We start from the raw sequence: 21403 nt of genomic DNA, 5'->3' as shown, positions 1-21403 counted from the left end.
TGGGTTTGTGTCAGGATGGATGGTTTCTTTCTTGTCTCCTCATTATGACTGATTGCAGTCACTGCAGAAATCAATAGTCTGGCCATGGCTGGGCACTGAAATAGGGAGAGGCAGCAGCACAAGAGCTTTCTTGGAGGCTTCCCAAATCCCAGCCCCAACGTGCCCAGGTGCACAGGACCTTCTGGAGGGACTGAACATGGAGGGTGCAAAGCTCTGTGTTGCCTGATCAGGCAGGCAGGTAATTTATTTCTTTGTATATTCTCATGTCAGAATCTCAAAAGCTTCATCACAGCACTGGAATTCCTCCCTGGACTTGGTTTGAAGTGTGTGCAAATCCAGCTGGGTGGAGGGAAGAGCTCCTCGGAGAATCTTCAACCCAAAGCTTGCTGCAAAGCTCTTTCTGGTGCTGTAGGAAACAGATAAAGAACCAGCTATGATTTCTGCTGGGGGAAGAAAACATCTTAAAAACTTCGAATGTGGTCTTCTCAGAGCAATAACTGAAATGAAATCATAAATTTTTGCTGTGGTTTTCCAGTAAACTTTTAAAACACAAATTTGGATCTAAATATTTTAAAAAGTTATTTCAATAACTACATACTTGGTTTTATTTTACTATTTCCTTGGTCTTATCTCTGCTTGGATTTTTATGTGATGTTTGTGAACGGCAGCAAAAATGTAATATTCACTTAATACTAATAAGTAAAACTCAGTCTAAATCAGGTGACTTACTGTATATTCCTTGATCACTTGCACATGATTTGAAGGATTTTAAAATCAGCGTTTCAGTTCATAATTAGTGGATCTGCATACCCCTCAGTTTTATAGGCAGGGCTCACACATCCAGAGATCTTCCCTATGTGCTGCCCAGGTTTGTCTCCCAAGACTGGAGAATTTTGGGCCCCTGTTTCCAACTTCTCTACATTTCAATATTCAACAACTTTTGGGGCGTGCTGGGTGTGCCTTAGGCTGAGGATAAGCAGAAGCTTAATTTGTTCCAAATGATTTTCCACCCTTTTCCCTATTGTTTATTATTTATTTTGCTATAATTTATTCACAAGATTAAGTGGGTAAACAACATCACAACTACTTATAGCTGCACAGTCCACTGAGCATAATGATGCCAGTTTTAAATGCTGAGCAGTGCTGATTAGAGCTATTACACGAATATTCATTTGTTTGCTTTACCTTTACCACTTTGCTCACATACTTCACAAATTAGGGTATTATCCGTACTCCCCCCCCCCTTATTGTTTTTGCCATCAAATGAAGGTAATTCACCGTTTTTCCATTTGAATTGAAAAGCTAATTGAACTTAATGGCTTCAGAAAAATCAATAATTTCCTACTGTTCTTGGTATAATGAAGCACATGTATGAGATTATCCAGTAAAGACACAAACCACTTAAACGAAGAATTCAGCTCCATGTTGAACTATTTGAATTCTCTGTGTGGACAGTTCAGGGAGGATCCTTGTATGTGGGGAAGCAACTGTAACCATGGTACATTGAATTTGTCATAGAATCATTTTGTTTAGAAAAGTCCAACCATAACCCTGCACTGTCACATTCTCCACTAAACCATGTCCCCAAGTGCCACTTCCACATTTTTGAACACTTCCAGGGATGGTGACTCCACTGCTTCCCTGGGCAGCCTGTTCCAATGCCTGACCACCTTTTCAGTGAATATTTTTCCCCTAATATCCAATAATAAACCTCCCCTAGTGTGAGTTGAGGCCGTTTCCTCTCATCCTGTCACTTGTTACCTGGGAGAAGAGACAAACCCCTACTGGGCTCCAACCTCTTGTCAGGGACTTGTAAAGAGTGAGAAGGTCTTCTATTGTACACAAACTGTACAGCCAGGATTTTGTAAAATTTAAATACTCTATTTTTTATGCCTTGTTTTAGGAAGTGTAGCAAGAATCCCGTATTGAAAGGTGTTTGGGGTCAGAAATCATCTCACGAGAAGCTTCCTCAGCTGCACAGCTCTGCCATGAAAAGGGAGAAATGGGAGCTGGTTGGTTTGAAATGGAAAACGTTGAGGTTTCTTCCCAAATTTAAAAATACAGATTTATTTGGAAACTGCCATTAGCTCCTGTCCTGGTTCTGGCAAAGGTTGAATGGTTCCTAGGAGAGCATATGAGAAATTCCAAATAAAACACTTCTAAACCTTTCAATCTGGATCAAAATCATTAAATCCCTAAATGACATAGGAGACACTAATGCCCTTAATTTAGGGATCAGTGTAGTAGAAAGGGAATGGCAAATATGAAATTAATGACATTTAAATTACTGCTTCATTAGAACACAGTTTTGCCACGGTATTTTACTGAATTTAGGATACCAATTCCCTTTATTTAAGACTCTGGTGACTTTTACTGTGTAATTTTTTTTTTTTTTTTTTTTTTTTTGAAAGGAGTTGCTATTTGTGAAAATGTTTTTTTGTGAAATATTAGTGGAATTAAATCTATTTTTAGTTGCACTCTACAGTAGTTTTAGTTTGGCACTTGAAACTTCTGCATTCATTTTTGTGATGAATGGATGTGGAGAATACAGGATAGACAGTTTCTGCTGGATTTGCAGAATGGAAGAGTGAGACTGAAGTCAGTTCAACTCTGTGTGTTAGGGGATGAAGAGGGGACAAAATGGGCTGTGTTTTACCTCAAAAAATGGTGAAATAATAATTAAAAAATAAGTGCTGAATTATAAAAGCTGGAAATTTTTTAATTCTCCTCCCTGAAAATTTTGATTGGTGCCTTGGTGGTGCTTTGTGAGCATCACGGTGTCCATGTTACCTTCATTCCACGTGCCAAAACTGTCCTCCCATGGGTTCTGGAGTCCCCCATCAGTGGGATGAGAGGTGCTACATCCTAATATATTTACATCTAGACAGTACTGGAAAATTAATCTCCATGAACTAATCCAATTAACCACCCCAGAGCCACTAAGGGAGGATGGCTGAGTGGAAGCACTTTAACTTAGGAGACCCTGGCTTTTGTTGCAAATTCTTGGAAGATTCCAAGCAGAATGAATGACTCCATGGAAGCTGCCAGTCCACAAAGCTGCATTTACAGGAGGAAATGTTGAAATGAGCTGTTGAGAGCAGGCAATAATTTCCTGAATGCTGTGTGCATCCACCTTTGGATGTGGTGAGAGGACAGCATGTCCTGGGAGTGTGTTCTCAGATCACAGCCGAGGTGCTTCTTGTCCAGTTCTCCCCACAACATTTCAGGTTGATGCTTATTGGCATGGAAAAAAAAAAAAAAAAGGCTGGTGGGAACAAGCCACTTCTTTTTAGCACTATAACAACCATGGCTATTGCCTTCCCAGCATCCTCTCAGCTAATGGCCTGAAACAGGACCAATATTTGATTTCTACTTGCTGTATTTACTTTATAAATAGATACTTCATGGGTTTCATTCTTTACTGAGATTCAATTAGTGGGTTAAATAGATAGAAATATTTCTTACTGTGGCATACTCATCGCTTAGCATCTTGCACTGACCTGATAACAGGCTGGCAGGAGAGTAAACTTAATTATTTTTTAAGCTAGAGACTGACAATGGAGAACACTGAACATTTCTGAAACCAAGATCCTCTTTTTTGTCATTAAAAAGCTGGGGGAGTCTGAAAGGAGTGTGAGTTCAAGGCAGATATCAGTGCGATTATTGAAGGGTGTTCAGAGAGTGGCTTATCATCTCCCCAGCTTATTTACCTGATAAACCAGAGCCTTATGCTTCAAAAGCTCCAGCTGCTCAATCCCAGCGTGGTAGCCACCTCTTAGTGAGGATGAGCCCACTCTGCTGGTGTTGGCAAGCAGGACCTCACCGAGGCCTTTTGCTGCAATCTGCACTTCAAAACACTCCCCCCAAATTCTCAGTTTCATTAAAAGCTGGAACAGCTTGATGTGCAAGGGGGCTTTGCTTCCCTGGTTCTGCCCTTTGAACTCGGCTTCTTTGGGAGTAAAGGTGATGGAGAAGCTGAAAGGTGAGAGTCTGTGGTTTTGGGAGCATTTGAGAGGATGCACAACACATCCCTGTGAGCTGCTGAGCCCAGGTGTGATCTCTGCCAGCCACTGGGACATGAGATTAAGATCTCATTTGAGATGGCCTTTACCAACCCCAGTGTGAGCAGCAGTAACCTGCAAAAGCAATAAACAGCCTTTGTATTGGCATTTGCACCCAAAAACTGCTGCTGTCCCTGGGGAGGTTCTGTGAGGGGTTCCTGCATCCCTGAGCATCCTTTGCCCCCACTCACTGGCTCGCCCTGCCTGTCACCACAGCCCCCTGCTCCAATCTGCATATTAATCTTGATTCCAAACCATCCTGCAGACACTGCATGCAAATGCACTGAGTGATTCAAATTGGTTTTCTCTGTTTGTAAATGTAGTGTTCTGTGACTGCTCAGGGGCACTTGGAACATATGCTCCTTGAGATCTGACATTTTTCAGAACTCCAAGCAAGGGAGGCTGTCTGCAGCGTGGGCACGTGTGGCCTGTCCTGCTGCTGATCCTGTGTGAGAGCAGCTTCACATCCATGAGGGGAAAGGGTTTCTTTTTGGTTGGGGGACAAGCGCAGAATGCAGAGTGTCTGTGAGTTAAGCAGCACAGCCCAACCCTATTCCCAGAAACTCAGTTACAGCAAAGTCTCTTATTCAGGAGGTTTGTGTGAAAATCACATTACTTACCTCCCTGCCTTAAATTGTCTCTGCAGAGCCTGGCTCTCTGTGGGCTGGTGATCCAGAGGGGAGAGCCTGGATGCTGCTCTCAGCCTCAGAATGGGGCCACAAGCCCTGGGAAAAGGGGCTGGGGAGCAGGGAAGGCACACAGCCTTTTGCTGCCCCTTTCCACACCAAACCCCACATTTTCCTGACCTCCACATGCTCCTTACTACTCATGGTGAGACTTCTCGGTCTCCTCTCCTTGGGCAGTGACACCTGAAGGCCATTCAGTGGCTCAGGTCATTGGTCTGTAAGCAGGACAGCGAGAAACAGCTGAAAGTCCTGCTGCGTTCACCTGAGTGTCCTGCCTGTCTGCTCTCAGGTGAGGCATCCCTGGAGTACCTGCAAGGCTGATGCTGAGCACGGTGGTGTTTTCACATCAGCCCTAACGAGCCCAGATGCAAACTGGGAGAGAGGAGGAGTGGGTGATGTGTCTCTTCGGCCACTTCAGTGCAGGGATGCTCCCCCGTGGAAAAACAGCCTTGACTCATCCAGCCTGCATGACCTGTTTGCAAGGCAGCACTGCTTGATTTCTCTGGATGAGGCAGCTGAGGGTGCTGGAGGGATGCTGCATCTCCTGTTGGGTTCCCAGGTGCAGCCCCAGGTGGAGTGTGAGGTTTGCAGGCAGCAGCCCAGGTTAGGTGGCCAGGAATCACCGTGGTGTGTCTGGCGAGAGGCTGCAGTGGCCGTGGTGCTGCTGGGCTGCTCCCCAGGCTCCAGAGATGCTGTTCAGATGCTCCCAGGGCTCCAGAGGCACACAGCCCTGTTCCTCGAGTGCCTGGCTGCACCACAGGGCTTCAGGCACACATTCCAGCACTGATTCCTTCCACTGAAAGGGAATAAGCACTCTAACAGTGTGCTGCAATAATTAAAATTCATGTTATCCTCTGCCAAGCTCAGACAACTCTCTGTTGTCAGCACCTCCAGAGGTCCTGGTTTAGCTCCTTCTGGTTCACTTAATGATGTAATAGTGAGAAGGAGAGATATTCCTTTCATTGTTGATGTGTAAGGTTTAGAAGTAAACGTCTCTGCTGGTTGCTGGGTACTTTCTGCTACTGCCAACCCTGTGAACTCTTTAAACATGCTAATGAGCCTGACTTGCTCCCATTCCTTCTGTATAATCCATGAAGGAAGAAAAGTCAATCTTAGTCATACTGCCTAATGGCCTCTATACGTTGTAGTTAGCACAAAACCACTGTGAAGTGATGGAGATCAAGAGTTAAATGCATGAATTAAGCAGAACCCCTCTGACCATACTCCATTAAGAGAGAAACTGTCTCTAGGGAGACAAAACAAGATTTCTCTTTATATATACATTGTAAGAGTCACCCACTGATCCTCCAGGCTTCTGAAACATTACTGGCACACTAGTGATGTGGACAGAATATAATTTATCAATATTGCAACAACTTCCCACCTAAGATGTTGCTGGAATGCTGATGTGCTGCAGCATAATTAGGTTTGAGGGAGTGTGTATGTTATCCATAGCATTGCTTTCTCTCCTGCACCTGACTCCTCGGCCCTGATGGAAATGTGAAAGGAATTATGTGTATTTTAACAGTCTGTTAATTGCTTTTATTTTTAATATTGCTTTAAAACACCTGCACGGAGTTTATCTGGCTTGGCCAGCAGCTGTTTGTGTGTGATTTGCTCAGAAAGTAGAGGGGGAAAGTTATGCAGTTATCCTGTGATGGATTAATGCAAAGGAATAACAGGGCTAAAACCTGGTGCAATGGCGTTGTGCTGGTGGGGCTCAGCCATGGGACACGAAACTCTGCCACAGCTCTTTCAAGGAGAATCTTTTCATCTGGAGCAGCGAGGAATAAGCAGTCCCTGCACAGACTGTCCCCACTCCAGCACTGTGATGCTGTTCCTAGAGAGGTTATGATTGATTACAGCCTCTTATACAGTCAATGGGTAAAAATAAGAGACTAACAGACCTCGTTTCCTGCTTCATGATCCTGCAGCTCCATTCAAAACTCTGCTGCTGGGATCAGCTTCTCACCTGAGGTGTTTAATGAGTACATGGGCTTCTCTGCTGCCTTGGACACAACCATCTGATCTCAGATTTAAAGCTATTAACGATTAATTTCTCATCGTTTATCTGTCTGTGGACAAACATACCACAGAAGAACCTGGAACTATTTGCATGCAGAATTTCTGTGTTTCAGAATGAAATGGGGCTGTACAAACCTTAGGAGTTATTTGGATGACTTGTTGGCATCCTGCCCTTGTATGAGCTTTCAAGAAAGGGTCTGCTGCCATCTCTGCTCTTTAGCAGGGTTGGGTACCAGTACCAAAAACTCTAATGGCTCCTTTGGAGTGAAAAACTCCAAAGAATAAAAGGACAGAGAGTGTAACACCAGAGAATATTTACTTTTTCTGAGAAATCCATCTGAGTTAGTTCTGTCACAATGATTTGGACAGACACATTTCTTACTGTCACTCTTTGAAATTCCCCAGGAGTGTTCTCAGAGGGGCCTCCCATCTCCCATGGGATGTCTTAGGGCATTTCAGCCCTTCTAATAAAGAAATGTGAAAGAAATCTCTTGAGCTATAGTGAGAATCCTACTAGCTACTGTTTGCCTTTTGTATTCCTAAGGATGAGAACAGCTCTGCAGAACCACCACCCCTGGAGGTAACTCTGAAGATCCCCACGGCTTGAACTTGCAGATGGTCACAAGAGGAAGGGTTTTTGTGGTACCTCACTTTGGCTGCTCTCTCACCCTGTTGTGCAGTGAACTTGTTTGTTCTGTAAAGCCACAGGCTTTGCTTTAGCTCTGTAACATTGCCACATTGCTGGGTTTCGCTCTGATATTTATTCTTCGAGCTCTGCTCTCCCCCATGGTGGTTTGGTTTGATGCAAGTTCTTAATGGGAAAGCAATTGCTCAGGGAAATGTGGTGCCTATCAGCTGTCTGATCACAGCTCCCTGTTTGTGGAATTAGACTGAGGCTGTATCAGTGTAGAGGCTCCATGAAGAAAATTTGCTTCATAAAATTCATCTTGCATATCATGCCGCTCTTTGTGCGTAGTGTTCAGAAGCTCGCTGTTCTCTTCCCATAATCTACTAAATAATAACAGTTAGCACTCACATCTGCAAATCAATACTCAGGCTCTCTCTCCCAACTGTAATGGAAGTTTGTTATTGTGTGAAACAGCAACTTTCATATCTGTAACTGATTGTTGCATTCTGTATTGCTGTCAGATTTGACAACAGTCACCTCCTGAAGCTTTAACGAAAGGCAGAAATTCCCCCGGTGCTTCTGGCAATTACACATTAGTCTTTGTGGAGGCAGAAGATTACTTACTGATTCCTGTTTGCTGTTTCCATTATGTATGTATGCTCTAGTATATAATGGCTTGTTAATCCCTTAAAACAGCATGGCTAGGAATAGTCTTTCAAAACTGTATTTTGGTTCAATTAAAAAAAAAAAAAAAAAAAAAACAAAACCAACAAACCACAACCATCAAAAAAGATGAATTCCATAGAGTCTCTTATAACCACTGGGGTTTTGAAGATGATCTCTATCAGGGAACTTGTCATTATGGGAGCTGGACTGTATGTGATGTGGTGAACTGTTTCCTTTTGAAGATATTAATTTTCCTGCCGTTGATTTGACACGATGTGCTTGTAGTCAAGCCAGGCAAGAGTAATAGTGCTGATGAAGACAGCTTGGTGTGTTATTGTGCTCTAAAATAATTCTGTTAGGATCCAGTCTCTTTCCCGAGATGAATTCCTGTTTTCTCTTGGCAGCATTTGCGATCACTCAGCTGCAAGGCTCATCCAGAGCCCCGTCCCCATGGAGAGCTGCAGGCTGGTTTGGCCTTATTAGAGTCAGATTTTACACCCTCATTAGGTGATACCTCAGCCTTGCTTGCAAGAAATGCAGTGCTGTATGATGCCATGCTCTGTGAAATGGGAGTAGGACCTGGGGAACAGAATGGGATAAAGCATTTGACCCGGTCTTGCTTTGTGCTTCGGTGCAGACCTCCCCCTGCCAAGCTGCTGTTCCACCCTGCGCTGCTGTGTGCAGCTCACAGGCCCACACTTTGGAGTTAGCCCATGGAAAAATGGGCACAACAGTCACTGAGAAGCCCTGCAAGTTCCCTTGCGCCTCTTTTGTGTTCCTTGCACCCAGGCTTGGCCCACATGGCCATGGCAGTGAGAGGTCGGGGCCTTGCTGCTGCCACTGTGGGTCAGAAGGGGAGGACAGGACAGCAGGACATCCCTCTGCAATTCCCTCCCTGTTGCAGGAGTGTTGTCCCTAAAAGCTTTAATAGACAGTCCTGTCCCTGCAGAGCTCGTGATCCAACAGACAAGATGGAGACTGTGAGAGAGAGTTTAATATTATCCATCTTTCTCAGAGGGGGAAAAGCGGTGCAAAGAGATGGAGCACAAGGTCACAGAGGAAGTCCCGTGACAGGACCAGGAATTGAATTCCCTCTCCTGGGTCTTTGCCCAGTGCTTTAATCACAAAACCCACCTTCACCTTTGTGCTTTTCTATTATTTAATCAGCTGAGAAAAAAAAAAAAGTGCAAACTGATTTAATTAAAGGAGAGAGCAAATTTGTAATTTCAGTCTGGATCATTCTATGGTTATGGAAATTTTGGGGAAAGGCGAGAATAAGCATCTGTAATTTTTCTTTTCTTGACAGATGTATTTTCATTTACACAGCTGTGCAAAAATTATATTTATAGGTTTTGTGACATCTAATTTTAGCCTAGGAGTAGATCTGAAGTTGGGTTACCAAGAGGTGTCATTTTCTGGCTTGCAGAATAATCCTCCTCCTGGCAAAAAATCGGTCCTGTTTCTTCCCACAGACATGGTTTCTTCCTTTTAAGTGTCTCTCAAAATTATTTTATACTCAATGAAGCAAATCCTCCAAAGGCTTCATTATTCTGATGGTAGCATCATCTGATTGAATATTTCAATCATAATGTCCTTTGGAGAATTTTAGCAGTTTCCACTCGGGATGTTGGAGGCTCAGATTTGTGCGTGTTCCCGAGGTTTTGAGGAACTGGAAATTGAGATCATTTCAGATGCACAGAGTTCATTGGGGAGGTAGATGGTAATGTTTGCTCTGGCTGTTGACTGGAATACATTAAATCCTCCCTTTCCGATGTGAAAAACACAAATGCAGCTTCTTTGGGCCCTGGTCAGCGATGCATTTAAGCACATGCTTAGGTTTAAGCATGTGGGTATTGTCCAAGTGTGCTCCTGCCACGCATTACCAGTAAATCCAAAGTGCAATAAAGTGTCACTTGTCAGATCCAGCTTCTGGGGACATCATGAAGACAGCCCACAATTCCTGACAGCAGGAAAACCTGTAACGTTTGCAGCGTGTGCTGCTGAGATTCTCCCTGTGAGCACTCTGCTGTGATGCCTTCCTCTTAGCTCAGTTTCCTTCCCCTCACATCCCCACGTTGCTGGGAAGCCTTGATTCTTTTTCCTTGTTCATTGAAAAAAAAAAAAAAAAAAAAAAATCTTTAAATTACTCCGAAAAGAAATCCGGGTTTGTTTTGGTACAAGAGTTCCGAAAAGGACAGCGGTTTCAGAGCTTTCTGAAGGGCTGCCACAGCTCTTTGTCCCTCGTGGCCTCCTTCCCCTCCCCTCACACCCCCTGGAGAACGAATGAAAGGTTGTGGCACCCACCTTGGAAGGAGGAGCTCCTCGGGCTGACATCGCCACCTCGGAATTGCTGAGGACTCCTTGGTGAGAATGTTCTGCTTCTCTCAGCCTCACATTAGGTTTTATGAACAGTAAGTAATAAATTTGCTGAAGAAATTGGGTTAGCGTGTGATTAACATTCAGAGTGATGCAGATGAGTGTACCAATGATGGGAACATGTGCTCACATCACGATGAAATGCAGATGAGAGGCCCTGGAGCAAGCCCAAGGATGTGGGCCAGCGCAGTTTCATCTCTGTCAGCTTTAATCTCATCTCGAGTGCCACTGCTACTGGCCTGCAGGACGAACCTCAAACCAGACCTCAACATAACTTTTGTTTTCTGTTAGGGCCTGTGAAAACGTTCCTTTACAACAAAGCTCTGTACGTAGCAAGCCAAGTCACTGTCTCTAAAAAACAATATTGCTAGCAGTAGGGGAGAGAGGGAGAAATGGTTGGAAGGTGCCCCTTGGTTTGGTTTGGCTTTTATAGCACACTGCTTTACTGAGCACTCGTTTCAGTCAATTGAAACCCAGCTGAGCCCATCGCCTTGTGACGGCGTTGTTGTGTGGAACAGAGAGAAAGATCCCCCCCACATCCCTTTTAAATGAAGTGCAAAGTAATGCTGGAAAGGGAAAGAATAAATCAATTTTAAGTGGTAATCTATGAAGTTGGACAGAAAATGATGAGAAATGAAGCAACTGGTCATAGGAAATTGACCTTGAAAATGGTGTTTATCTGGCGGCTGCAGTGGCAGAGCCCTGCTGCTGCTGTGGGCCGGCGCCTGAGAGGGAATTTAAATCAGAGTTTCTTTGCTTTGAGTCTTAGTTGGGTTTTGGAGGAGTTTCTTTCAGGACTGTGCTCTCTGACAGTTGTGCCAGTGGTACAGCTCGGCAGCATTTGTTCCTTTGTAGCAGTCTCGTATTTTGCTCTGTTGCTTGAAAGGTTGCAGCACTAAGGCTATTCCCACCACAGGCTGGGAATAGAAATTGTAGGAGAAGGGTCAGAAGAATCACCATAGTTGTGTAACGGATACATATGTTAGGGACAGAGATGGTATTTTTACCTGGCTTTTAATTTCCATACAAATAAACTCATTAAAGCGAGCAAAAGGACAAATGAGTAATACATGTCACCTCTGCTATTTTAAACGGTAACACCTACTTACACCAGAAGGATGGCTATTGCAGTAGTATGTGCATCTTATTTACAATGAAGGGACAGCAGGATGTGGGAGGTGGAATATATTGAGTTTTCACTGAAACTCCTCTAGCAGAAAACAACTGGCAGAGATTTCCGTGATCTTTGTGTTCTACGGTTGGTGGTCAGCGGTCTGTCAGATTAAATGCTTTTCGGACAATGTTTTTCTGCCTTCTTTATGTACATCAGCTGTGTCCATAGGTGATCCCTATGCAGCTCATTGAGGTGGGTCATTTGCTGCTTTCAGCACCTACTTACTGGGTCTCTCAGGAATTCCCCACTAAAACATGAAGGTACAAGTAGCCAAGTGCTAGGCCTTGGAGAATTTATGGTCTTGGTGGCCAGAAAAATAACCTGATATTAACCCATAAACTTTACTGAAAGATCAGAAATCCTTGTGTCAGTTCTCGTGTGAACCACACACGTGGGCTCCCTGGTTTACCCACCTGGTTCACACAATCACTGAGCTCCTTTGCCAGATTCCCTGTCAGCAGAAGTCGGAAAGCAAACACAGGCAGGACATTTATGGGGCTGCCCAGGGGTAAGAGGGACCAGGACAAAACCCTGGAGTGCCCTGTATTGTGTCTTGGGAAAGACTTTGCCTTTCACCTGAGCTTTGCCTTACACCTGAGCCTCTCAGAAGCCTGAGGCCTTGCTCATATTGGTCATTAAATGAGGCGCTCCAGGCAATACCTGCAAGCAGGAGTTGCTGCTGCTTGTGTGGCAGCATTCACCTTAGCTCTGGGTTCCCAAAGGCTCGTTTTCCTGGATGGGACCTCGTTGGAGATGCTCCAGCTCCAAGGCATTTCCCTTGCCTGGGAGCATTTCCTGATCCATTCAGTCTGGGAGAGGATCTGGGATGAGCACTGGGAGCAGGCAAAGGAAAACAAAGGGAAAGAGATGGGAAGCAGGGAGGCAGCAGGGCTGTTGGAAGAGAGAAGGCAGCCCTACTCCCACCAGTGGAAAACTTGGATTGATCAAGCACCAGCAATGTTGGGTTGGTGGCATTATCCCAGTGCTTGTGCTCTGATGGAAATCTAACAAATAATAAATCTGAGCAATGTTTCCACACTGTGTGAAAATTAAGGATTTCGAGGCAAGCCTTCTCCAGATATTTAAAATTCAGCAAGCTTTTTTTGTCCTGGGTCTTGAGATGTTAATAACTTTGACTAATTGTCAACACCACCAATTACTATGACTGATACCTTATCATTTCCCACAATGAGCAATGCTAATTAAAATTGATTGTGCTGCTGTTCTGGCACAGCAGCAAGTTTCCTTTTCATTTTTTGTTTAAACATGAGCTTATTGTGCCTATTTGGTGAATTAAATAAGGAAAGCTCATTATTCTGATGTTTATTTTTGAGCAGGGGTTTTAAGCCACATTGGAAGCCTGTTACAAGCGTCGAAGAAATAGAAGAGCTTGAATGAATTGTATTTTTTGGAGTACCAAAACATACACCTAATAATAATATTTAGCACTTTTATACCGCAGTGCTTTTTACATGATCACATTTCTGCACAAACATAACCACTTCTATTATCTCTGTAAGGTGGGCAAACACTGTTATTGCTGTTTCACAGATACTGCAGCAGAGATGCCAGAGCTTTGATTCCCTAATAGCAGAGCACTTCAAGCTATTCACTTCAATTAGGTTGCAGATCCCTCTCTTACAACACTCTGAGCTGCCTAAGTTACGATTTGCAAGACTGGCTTTGCTTGAATTTTATCCAAACTTGGCCTTTTATTTCTCAGTTATTTTTGAAAAAGCCTAATTATTTATTTCTCCCAAAGGTAGGATCAGGAATTCCTTGCTGCTGGTCTGCCTGGTGCTGCAAATGTTGATTCTGCCCATGCAGAAGCCAGGCAGGAGGGATGGGGCTGTGTAGCTTCGTGTCCTTCTGGTTTGAGCCTTTGCTTCATCAGCTGAATCTCCTCGTGTCAGGAAAGGCTGTTCTTTATTGGGTAGAAGCTGCTTGCAGGGAGGAGAGACGGCTGAAAAATAGCATGGAACTCTGAAACTCCTGTTATCCATTTCCTCTTGTACTCTGAATTTAGCTGTGGCTTTATGTGAGCTTTTCCATGGGGAATATTTATGGGATATCTTATCACTGGAAGATGTACCTGGGTTTTTTAACCATTCTGCTGGTTATCTCCTTCTTAAGTGGCCCATTGCAGTTAATAGCACAAGCCTGTGACCTTATCCCGCTGGAGATTGATTTAACCTGAACCATTTATTCTTTCCATGATCAATATGAAATGAGTTAATATGTAATGGATATAAATGCATGGAATTGCCTGAGATATTCCTTACTTCCTCCTACTTAGTCTGTAAAATGAGTCAATGGCCTATGGTAGTTACTAAAAAAAAAGCCTTTTAAAGGATTCTACATGTTGCACTTTTTCATAAACAAGATCTCCCTTAGGCTTTGACAGAAAGGGAACCCGTGTTTGACTGCCTGGTGCCTTGTACGAGCACTTATAGAGGAGTGTGTCAATCAAAAAATACTTCAAATTTGTTGGGAAAAAACTGAAAAGTCTGGCACTTGAAAGCAAGATTAAAATATTTATATTACAGAAACACCACCAGCAAAAATCATATCTGAAAAGTAAATAGTTCAGTCCTGAACACTGCTTTTTGATTATTTACAGCTGATTTTTGATTATTTACATGACTTTCCCTTGAGCATCGATTTCTTCTGATCCTGATAGGAGTTAGGAGCAACCTTGGGAATCTGTAGAGCTGCTTGTGCCATGGTGCCACGGCTGACCCCAGTGCTCCTTGCTGAGAACAAGGGGACCTGGCCAGCAAGGCTGTCCCTCACAGTGCTCTCCTGAGTTACCCAAGTTAATTTGTTTGTGTTGGGAAAGTGCTGCAGGACAGTGCTGGAGAAAAGTGTCACCCGATGGAGCTGTGGGAGCATGGGCTGTGTTCGGTGGCACCAAGGCACCATTAGCAGGGGAAGCTGGGAAATACCACAGTGCCAAATGTGTCTTCCTGGAGCACACCAGACCTAATTCTCCTCTCATCTCTGCTGATGTCTCTCCATGGACTAGGCTGAAGTTGCTCGTGTTTTACGCTGTAGAAAATCAGAGAGGAATCATGGCTGCCTGACTCCCTCCGCGTAACCAGCTGCACGTGGAGGCAGAAGTTTTTGCTTTCTTCTCTAGTTTCAAATGTCCCCTGGAGTTTTGTTGTGAGAAGTCAGTTATGAAAATTGAGAGTGTGAGGGGGGGAATATGTCATTTGGGTTGTGATTTGCTGTTAATTAAAGTTTAGTGTGACACATCCTTTACGTCTGGGGATTCCTGAGTCTCATCTCAGTGGCCTGGGTAGAACGGAGGAGCATCTCCATCGAGATCAATGCTCATTATTATTTTCCTCATTATCATCATGATCCTCATCAGTATTTGTTCTACAACGCTGGCTGTGGAACAGAAGCACAGGCAGAGATGACCTTCGCTCCTGTTCAAAACCTTTCATTTTTAACAGACAAGAGGCTCGGAGGCTGGGGAGGGGAAAGTGACAGTGAACTGACAGAGAATTAGATCCAGCTACTCAGAAGTCAAAATCAGCCACCTCAAGCACAGCAAGCATTTGATGGTCTGACCACCTTGTTTTACTGATTGACCTCTTGTAAAATCTGCAAAAAGGACTAAGAAAAAGACATGTACCTTCAACTTAGAGACCTGCACCTTTCTGCTTAAAAAGTGTAAAATCATTTCTTTTGGAAGGTCTGGGACAGAAAGGACTCTTGCCAACCTGACAGCTCATTGCTTCTGGGTTGAGACGGAGGAGGAGGAGGTGTGTGATTTCTGTGAGTCATCTTCTGACAACCAGCTGATAATCCCCCAACCACCCCCTGAGTGCTAGTAGTTTCCCTTTCTGCTGTGGAAAGTCATCTGGGGGTCAGGAAGTGGATGGTGTTGTTAAGGCTCTCACATGGAAATGGTGTTATACAAACAGAATGGAATTGGGGAAAACTATTTTCATTTATTGGCACTTTAAAACAGAGTAGGATGGTGAGAAACAAAGACAAAAAGTAATATACTTGCTTCCACTTTTTCCCTGTCCACTCCTTCATGCCCAACTCCTCTACCTCCTCCCTGCCCAGCAGTGCAGGGTGGTTGGGAATGGGGGGTTGTGGTCAGGCCATAACAGATGGGCTCTCCATGGGACTCATGTTAAGTTGCAAGTGTTTTGGTTAATCTTCTTTTGTCTAAATGCTTGTGTCAGGGTTTTGCTGTATTTCAGAATATCCAAGTATTGATAGATTTGGTTGATAAAAGAGAGGGTGGTGCCAATTTATTGCAGAAAACAGGCAGTACGCTTATTTTTTTCTGAAGAAAATAAGGTTTTATGGCGAGTTATAGAATCAATGCATCACTAAAATGAAATGAAAAATCCTAATTTGTTCCTCCCCTTCCTCTCCAAGTGTTGAGGATCTATTCAGCTTCACTCCAATCCTCATTTTTGCTGCATTAGTGGGTGCTCCCCAGTTCAAGCCCTGCACAACCCTGTGTGCTCTTCAGGTTGCTCCAGGGACCTGGTTTGGGGAGACATTTTGGTTGCACCAAAGTGTTTCACGCATCAGCCTCAGGAGGTGAAATCGTGTCCTCTTGAAATGCTTGCTGTGTGTAGGAGGAGGTTTGGTCTGTTGGGGACCCAGAGGCTGACAAGCTGCTGCCTCATGTCTGAGTGCTGTAACCTGGTATGTTTGTGTAGCACGTGGGTCAATGGACTGCGGCTTTGCTTTCCTGGAAATCGCTCGTGACCGGAGAACTGCGGTGATGTTTGACCTCTCCTGGCCCTGAACCAAAGGGTGTCCCCTTTGGGCGAGGTGTCTGCTGCTCTTTGCATCCAGCTACAAACCTAAAGCTTTTAATGCATTTAAATGACTGCTGGGGAGAGGCTGCACAAAATACTTCCCCCCTGGGAAAGGCCCTTTTACGGCAATAGGGGCGTTTTAGCATTATGGAGTCTCCAAATGGATTTCGTTGAGAGGGGGATTGCCAACGTGCATCTGGGTGTGCTGAGCAGCTGCTGGCACCCAGAGCTGGGTGTTGGGGTGGCTGTGGGTTTGGTGTGGAGGGTGATTTGCCCCATTAGCACAGCACAGCTAATGAGCACAGTCCCTCCAGCGTTGGCAGTGCACGGACACTCATCGGAACTGATCACGAGCAGCCCCTGCCGACCAGAACTATGGGAAAGCTGTGTTTGGTGCATGACAAATAGCAGGATGCTGCATATTTTTCCCTATTAGCTCCGAATCCATACAATTAGTGGTAAAAAAGGAAACAATATTTATTTATCTGTGAAGTCTAGTGATAAAATCGTAGCCAAGAAAAGTATTGATCCCTGCCTTGACTACTCTCTCTGGTGGAAGGTGTCCCTGCCCATGCCAGAGGGGGTTGGGACTGAATGATTTTTTGAGGTCACTTCCAACCCAAGCCATTCTGGGATTCTGTGATTCTATGATAAAATAGGAATTTTCATTTTTCCACCAGTTTGCATGTACCAGCGTTGGCAGAACATCTTGTATGAACATCAACTCCACCATCCTGTTCCCTTCCTTTCCTTCCACCAAAACTCACCTCTTTTTCCCTTCCCGTGGGTGATGAGGAATGTGTGGGCTCCATGGATAGAAAGGACAAAGATGCTTTCTGGTGACACCAGGAAGAAAATGATCCAGGGAGTTACAGACCACTAAGCCTTTCATTTGTACCTCGTAAACTGGTTCAAATGATAAGGAGAAAAAAAAAAGAAAACATTTGGGAGATGCTGATAAGATCAGGCTTATCCAGTAGAAAGGTAGTATAGGATATGGCTGGAAGTGATAGGGAAAGCCTAGGCTTGATGACCCAGCAGGTCACTTACAGTCTTTCTCTCTTAATCTCTTAGAAGTCTTTGAACTTGTCAATAAGAAAGGAAGAGAGAGGAGCTGGCTTATCTCGTTTATTTACGATACTGAAAGGGCTTTGTAAGGCCCCTTGTAGAAAACAGTCAGAAAGACAAGGTAGGTGGGTGAAAGGGAAAAGAAGAGTCAGGAATCAAAACCTGAAGTGAAGATTAGGAATAACTGGGGAATTTTCATCATTGCAGAGGGTTGAACCAGGGGTTCCTTGTGTGTTCCTAAGTCCTGTATCAGGTCTTTGATTTGGGATGGAGAAGAGGTGGAAGGGCAACCAGGTCTGGGGTAGCAAAAAGCCACTGGGGTCGGTCAGGTCCAGGGAGGGCAGTGAGGGAGGACAGAACAACCTAAACGATAAATACATGACATAACCTCCAAAAAATGTTCGGTGCTAATGAGTGGCTTTTGCCCACCCTGATGTTTCAGTTTCAGTTTGATGTGGTCAAAGCAGAAACAAAAGTCTTTGGTTCTGCAGTCCATGGAGGAGGAGATCTTGGTGGAGCTGCTAATGGGGAGGAGATCCCTTCTCCCTGATCATTTCCCCAGCAGGGTCTGCAGTGCAAGGCCAGCTGTGCTTTTTCAGCAGCACAGAAGGGCTAGACAAACACATATATAGTGTTATCTAAAAGGCCAGCAAAGGTACTCTGCATCAGAGCAGTCTCATTAATGAAGGAACCCAAATTAAGAGGCTTCATGTAGCACTACTGGGATTTAAGTTCAATTTTTTTCCTTCCATTTAAATGCTGCATTTGTTTCTTTTCCAGAGCCTGTCTCTCTGTCCTAAACAGAAATTTTGAGGAAGGGTTAAACAAACATAATTTGTTTGCATTCCCTGCTGCTCTGACTGTCACAGCTGAGTGCATTCCCTGCACCACTGATTTAAAAGACTGCCCCACCTCTGAATCGATGGAACCTCCTGTCTCCCTTCCATTCCTTCCCATCCTTCTGCCTTTCCCTGCCACTTTTTAAGCTGGAGAAGAACCACTGGATGTCCCTTTGAAATCCAGGGACTGAAGTCCTGGATGCTGCTAATGAGCAGCGAGAGCCTTTTAAGGAACTGAAACATTGCATTGTTGTGATTGGGGAAACAAAAGCTGAATTAGAACTGTAACACTTAACTATGGCATCCCACTTTATTTTCCTCTAATGCAGGCTAAGCTGCCTTAGAGCAATCTTTTAAATGTAATGATTGAGACTATTATAGGAAATACTATACAAAGCAACATTTTTTTTTTTTGCAGCCTAAATAATAAGTAGGGCAAGGTTTTAAATGAGGCTAGAGTAATGAATGCTGTACAATAATTTTGATGATAAATTTCCCTGGAGGATAAAGTGGAAGAACAGAAGCAGGCTGTATTTAATCATGCAAAGTTAAAGGAATGCAGACCAACAAATATTTATAGAAATGTACGGATTTTCTAACCTTTCCTTAGATATTCTTACCTCTTTTCACCTGGGAGACTTCTCAGAAGTTCAGGTCTTTCAGTGTGTAATAATTAGGCGGAGGAATTGATCACATAGGGTCAAGTGTTTCTTTGATGTAGTGCATAGAAATTCCTGCTTCCTTGCAGGCTGGAGGATTCAAACAATGAGACATTTGTTTTTCACAGCTCTTTAATTCATCCGCGTGTCTGAAAAGCTTGCTTTGAGCAGATACACAGCATGGGATGACACATTCTGCAGCTGCTCTTCACCTACTACTGACCCAAGGAGCTGTGTCCCCACCAGAGCAGGGCACTGTGCAGAGATCCCCCGTCCCAAAGCAGCAGAGTTGCCTTTGTGCAAGCACAGTAAGAGCTGTGAACTGCATTGCAGAGGTGAAACTTGGGCTTCCGTGTGCTCAGCAGGCTCAAAATCTTTGCCCCATGCTCCATCACCAGGGACAGATGTGCCCTTCCCGTGCCTGTACCAAAGGCCATCCATCCTCCTCAAAGGTGGTGCTCCTCAGCTCTGGTTTCTTCTGTTTGTCTTGAGGACAACAGCATGACTTCAGAAACTAAGGGACAGTAAAAAAGTCACTGCTGACATCTGGCTTGGCACATTCCTGGTTGTTCTGCACAGGTGCACTTGTGGAAGGGTTAGATGATCACTCCATAAAGCGTAAGGTTAGGTTGCTTTGTGCTTTTTTAAAAATAGCTGTTGAAGTAGGGTGTTTCAGTGGAGCTTCATTTCAACCTCAACAGCATCCACTCAGCAGAGGCAAAAACCCGAGGATTTCTGTTCTGCTGATCAATACTTACAACATGTATTGATTTCCAATTTAGGTGTTAACTTTTTAGCTCTTAGAAGTGCTCTTGATATCAATTTTCACCTTGCCTGGTGTTCATTACATGCTGAACGTTATGGCACTGAGTGAGCTCGGATCCCGTCTGGAAGGACGATTAATTCCAGCCACTTCAAGATTGCAACGTGCAAAGATTTACTCGCGCAAGCATCGGGGTAGCACGAAATATCTGTGTTTAAGGCAGTGACCTGAGAAATGCTTTCATTCTGGCCTGGCACAGGCTTCCTCTAGTTTCTCAGTCTGTGTAGTCATCTCTGAAATCATAGAATAAGCTAATAAATAGCGCTGTTTATTATGTTTGTGTTGTTTCGGTGCAATAATTCACGGCCCAAGAGCCCGAGGTGGTGGGCTCAGGTTGCTGGGTGGCTGGGTTTTGTTTAAGCAATAAGACACACATGATAAGCAGCTCGTCCCCGGGTGATTGTGCCTCCAGTAGTGTTAGGAGGCACAAGGTCAGAAGGCTCAGTGACTTTAACTACCTGAGAAGTGCCGTGTAATCCCCTGCAAATGGGCTGTCTACAATGTCTTATTGCTGTATCAGAGAGGGAATTATTTCTTTTTAAAGGCAGCCACATGAATTCCCTCTGTAATTGGCACAGGGCTGACATCACTGGCTGCCAATCAGAAATCCTCTTTGTCTTGGCTTTTAACACCTTAATTTCGAGTTCGGGTCATCTGAACAAATGGATTTTGTTAAAATGATGTTTTATCCTCTTTGTGCTCTGAGTCCCATCCGCCTGCTTTGTGCTATGTGTGTGTGTGCCTCCGTTGTGAATTGCTCTGCAGCAGCTTTTGTGTCATCATCAGGCACTAAACAGTGACTGCAAAGTCCTTGCAGAGCTGGTGGCATGGGAGCCATGGGCTGGCTTGTGATGCCTAGAACATTATTTAGACTCAGAAACTCCAGGGAGCAAGGGGAGGGCAGACAGCCAGGTGAGCACCTCGGGAGGCAGGCTGGGATTTCAAAATCAATGCCCAGCCATAAAATTCTTTCAGCCCGTGCTGTCTTTCCCTTTTTATTGGCAAACATAACCCCAAAATAATAAAATCATCCCAATTTACAGTTATTGTTGGTAAAATAAACACACATCAAGAGCTTTACCAGCCTGAGCAGATGAGGAGCAGGCCACAAGGATGCTGCTTATCCCAGTGATATTGAGGGGACCATAGGCAGTTGCTGCCATTTTGGAAGGGGGGGGATGAAGGATCCCAGATGGGAAGATTTCTCCCGTGTTTTTCCTCACTTTAAGCCCCAGCAAAAGCAAAGAGAAAGGCACAGCCCATAGGAATTCTCTGCAGCCCCTTGAGCTGCTTTCACTGTTACCCAGCCAGCAGCTGCTCTTTCAGGAGGGGAGAGAGAATCTCGTGGTCCATCCCAGAGAACGCTTTTCCTTTGGGAAAATGGGAATAGATGCCAGAGGTCACGACTTCTCTGTGTCTCAGTCTATCAGTGTGTGGGACAAGGGCATCTCTTTGTGGGAAGGTGTGAAAGCCACAGTGGAGGGAATTGCTGTGGAAGTTGCTGTTCAGTTGCACTGGAATGGACAAAGCGAGAGGAATCCTCACCCTGTTAGAGGGCAAAAATTTGACAAAGAGTTTTAAAGGCTTAAAATAAATCTATCT

General features: G+C 44.4%; 1 protein-coding gene across 1 annotated transcript in view; it reads left to right on the top strand.

Annotated features, from left to right (window-relative positions):
* The window catches only part of DAB1 (DAB adaptor protein 1), a 417412-nt gene that overhangs the window by 181528 nt on the left and 214481 nt on the right, over positions 1-21403 (top strand). The gene's annotated exons all lie outside the window — the stretch shown is intronic.

This window comes from Corvus kubaryi, unplaced genomic scaffold (genome assembly GCF_017639235.1).
Source record: "Corvus kubaryi isolate FWS band 111438036 unplaced genomic scaffold, C.kubaryi_AGA036_p1.0 37334, whole genome shotgun sequence".
Taxonomy (NCBI): Eukaryota; Metazoa; Chordata; class Aves; order Passeriformes; family Corvidae; genus Corvus; species Corvus kubaryi.
The sequence above is the reverse complement of the archived record's forward strand: the minus strand, read 5'-3'. Positions and strand labels throughout refer to the sequence as shown.